The sequence below is a fragment of the Dasypus novemcinctus genome, chromosome 22 (genome assembly GCF_030445035.2).
Source record: "Dasypus novemcinctus isolate mDasNov1 chromosome 22, mDasNov1.1.hap2, whole genome shotgun sequence".
Taxonomy (NCBI): Eukaryota; Metazoa; Chordata; class Mammalia; order Cingulata; family Dasypodidae; genus Dasypus; species Dasypus novemcinctus.
In genome coordinates this window covers 63,238,876-63,242,863 of record NC_080694.1, presented here as the reverse complement: position 1 = coordinate 63,242,863, position 3,988 = coordinate 63,238,876, and the positions used below count along the sequence as shown (strand labels likewise).

Here is a 3,988-nt window from a genome sequence, read left to right as displayed (position 1 = left end):
CTTTGGTATAGGATGATATTGGCCTTGTAGAATGAATTAGCGGGTATTATCGTCTCTTAAACTTTTGGAAGAGTTTGGGAAGGATGGGAATTAAGTTTTTTTGAAATGTATGGCAAGGTTCCCCTGTGAAGCCATCTGATCCTGGGCTTTCCTATGTTGAGAGGTCTTTGATTATCAGTTCAATCTCTTTACTAGTTATTGGTTTGTTGAGATCTTCTATTTCTTCTTAAAAGAAATAGATCTTCTATTTCTTCTATATCAGTTTAGATATTTTGTGTATTTCTAGGAATTTGTCCATTTTATCTAAGCTTTTAAACTGTTGACATACAGTTGTTCATAGTATCCTCTTATAGTTCTTTTTATTTCAGTGTGATCACTAGTAAAGTCCCCTTTTCATTTCTGGTTTTTGTTGTGTCCTCAATGGCATTGGCTAATTAGCAGTAGGGGACACACATTCTCTAGAGACTTCAGCCAGGTAAACAGGTTTGGTTCTCTCTGTGCCAACCCAGTCACAGGGCAGTTTCATATCATCTTGTCCCTGCTGCCCATAGGATTCTTTCTGTCAAATAGCCAGCTTTTGTATTTGGGAAATAATATAGAGAGGTAAAAGTCACCTATTTTCATCTTCTTACCACCCAGAGACTGAATGCAGATTTCTAATACCGGTGAAGAAGTGAAAACTCACCATGAGAAAGCATCACTTTCTGAATAACCCAATGCTGGCATTATCAACCTATTATACTTACTGCATGCAGCCTGCTTTCTTATTCTACATATTCCAGTTTCACTCCCCAATACTATATAAAGGTAGCAAATTGTGGAAGAGTTAGGGAAATAGCTAGAGTCCACAGATAAGAGGAATACAGGTGAGTGGTATGGAACTGAATCTCTGTGTTGCTTAGGAATTGACAAGCTAGTTTATTTTCAGATACAATTGTTCTCAGGAAGAAAGCTAAAATAGTTTGTATATAAGTCAATTTGCAAGAGGAGCAGTCTAGAAATTCACCAAATACAAGAAGTAAATTTGATGGTCGATTTTGGAAGCCAATAATTTTTCCCTAGACATTTCATCCTTTTGAGAAAATGAGCTATACCTCCGTATATACATGTAGAAAATGTCTGAAATGCTCACCCCTCAGCAGTAGGATATTAGGATATTTGTGTACATGTCAAAGTATTAGGCTATATGCTCCTTTCTCTTCTTTTGGCTTCTGATTTTCTGTGAAATTATACAATATTTGTAGTCCATTTATCTCTCTATTTTATCAATTAAAATTTTTAGACATATATGATCATATAATCTCTGCTTGTAGTATTTTCAATTGTTTATTTTTGTGTACAAATTAATAATTCATGTGTAATTTTTTGGCAGGACTTTCCTAATATCATATCATGTGATGATGGCTACTAAGGCCACCATTCTTGTTCCTGTACCTGGGGTGATTGTGTGTTAATATTTCCAGTCATTATTATCCATATAATTTGTCTAATCAGGATCAACCTTTCTTAATGTATCTAAATGGAGATGGTGATCCTCAATCAAATTAGACAATTATTTTAATGCGTGATGACATGTGGTATGAATGAAATGAAATGTCTCATTTAACCTTAGCAAAAAATAGTCCATCTCTTGGAAGGTTGTCTTGTGGTGCAAACAGCTTTGGGATGGGTGAATGCCAACAGGAAAGGAGGCAGGCAACTAAGAGATCCAGATCAGAACACACTCTTGAGAATCAATTGGATGATAGTTCTTGCAGCTAGATCTTTCCCATGACCAGTGCTACGAAGGCATAATCATTTTCCTGAATTGTAAAGAGGAAAATTTAGTGAAACAAGAAGCTAGAATATGAATTAGCAGCCTAACTACCTCCCGGCATGCACTCTAAAATGGCATTGGGAGTAGCTGTAACACACAGAGATAATCACATTCTCTCTTCTGGTCGTGTGCCTCCTTTGCCTGATATGTTCTTTCTTTTTCAATCTAAAATCATATTCATTTTTATATAGCTCAGAAAGGATGGCATTTGACATTCTTTCTTTTAATCAATATATATCATACTCTAAAATAGCATGGTTTAAATACTTTAAAACCAGGATTTTACCTTTTATCAAATGCCTTTTGGTGTTCATTGATATGGTAACGTTGACATATATTTTCCATTATTATATTGGTGTTTTTCCTTGGATGCATTTTAGCTTTCCCCCTTCATTTTGGTGAAAGTTCCCTTTATTAGATCATTGTTTTATGCAAGCTCTTTATTTCACATCATTGGATCTGCATTGGTGTATCTGTGCATGAGACTGAACTACGGCTTTGTATTTGCTCTTCAGAGTAGGAGTGAGTAGGGCATATACCCTGTTTAGACTGTTCATAATATTTTATAATGAATTCTGTTATGAAAATTATGTTGCATAATTTTTGTGGGTATCACCGATCACATCCTTATAATACATTTAGGGAAAGTTAGTGTGGTGATTAACAGTTGGACTTTGGAATTAAAGGGACCTGGTTTGGGGTTAAAATATTTAGGAGTTTATTGATTTTGGGTAAGCTTCATATTTGAAAGGAAGTTGGTAAATAAATTTAAAAAATTTTAGAAATTAGATGAGATAATGCATATAAATGATTTGGAGTGTATCAAATACTCAGCAACATGTTAAAGTTCAACTCTTTAAAAAATATTTATAAAATATGAAAAAAGCTTACTCTTTACAGGAAGCATGTGCTAACAAAGGATGGACCAGAAAAATGGAAGTTCTTTTACTGGATTTATTCTCCTGGGTTTCTCTGACAGGCCTCACCTGGAGCTAGTCCTCTTCGTGGTTCTTGTGATCTTCTATACCTTCACTTAGCTGGGAAGCGCGACCATCACTGTATTGTCCCAACTGGACCCGCATCTTCACACCCCCATGTACTTTTCCCTCTCCAGCCTAAGCTTTCTGGACCTGTGTGACACCACCAGCATTGTTCCCCAGCTCCTGGTTAATCTTGGGGGAAGAGACAGATCCATCTCCTATGGTGGTTGTGTGGTCCAGCTGTGTATCTCTCTCAGCTTGCGATGCACAGAATGCGTGCTCCTAGGGGTCATGGCTTTGGGCCGGTATGCAGCAGTTTGCATGCCCCTCCATACACAGTAATCACACACCCTCGTCTCTGTGCCCTGATGACCTCTGCTTCATGGCTCACTGGTTTTGCCAACTCCTTACTGCAGACAGTGCTCATCTTCCTTTTACCGCCTTGTGGAAGAAATAAGTTAGACCACTTTCTTTGTGAGGTCCCCCCGTTGCTCGAGCTGGCCTGTGTTGACACCACTCTGAATGAATGTGAGCTCTTCTTTGTCAGTGTCATCTTTCTTCTTGTACCCCTTGCTTTAATCACGTTCTCCTATTCTCCTATGGTCGCATTGTCAGGGCAGTCTTAGGCAGGAAGTGGGCAGCAGGGCAGAGGAAAGCTCTGGGACCTGTGGGTCTCACCTCATCGTGGTATCCTTGTTTCATGGCACGGCCATCTATGCCTACCTCCAGCCCAGCAACAACTACTCGCAGGATCAGGGCAAGTTCATCTCTCTCTTCTACACCATCACCACCCCCATGATCACCCCCCTCATATACACGCTGAGGACCCAGGACGAGCAGGGAGCAGTTAGGGAGGTGCTTTGGAAGGACCATGATGCCTCGTGACTTCAATGGAAGGACTTTGATTGCTGGGGCCATAATATATATATGTTCTCCACATGTTCTCCAAAATATTTCCTAATCTGATTCTCTTAGGAAAACAAATGTTCAAAATCTAATCTCATGAACTCAGTACAACTCCAGACATGCGGACGTACCATTCCTAGAACATTTGCATCATTATTATTTTTTAAAATTTCGGTAGGCTTTTCTTATTTGTACCTATTCTGAGAACATTAATCCATCTCCACTTTCAAAAAGACATTACTTATAAAGACTTTAACATGAAGGCCCAGGCTACGTTAAGAACATG

The 3,988-nt window shown here is 38.6% G+C and overlaps 1 pseudogene; it reads left to right on the top strand.

Annotated features, from left to right (window-relative positions):
• The first annotated feature begins 2,736 nt into the window (after positions 1-2,736).
• On the top strand, positions 2,737-3,681 carry LOC131275289 (putative olfactory receptor 2B8; annotated as a pseudogene).
• Positions 3,682-3,988: the final 307 nt, after the last annotated feature.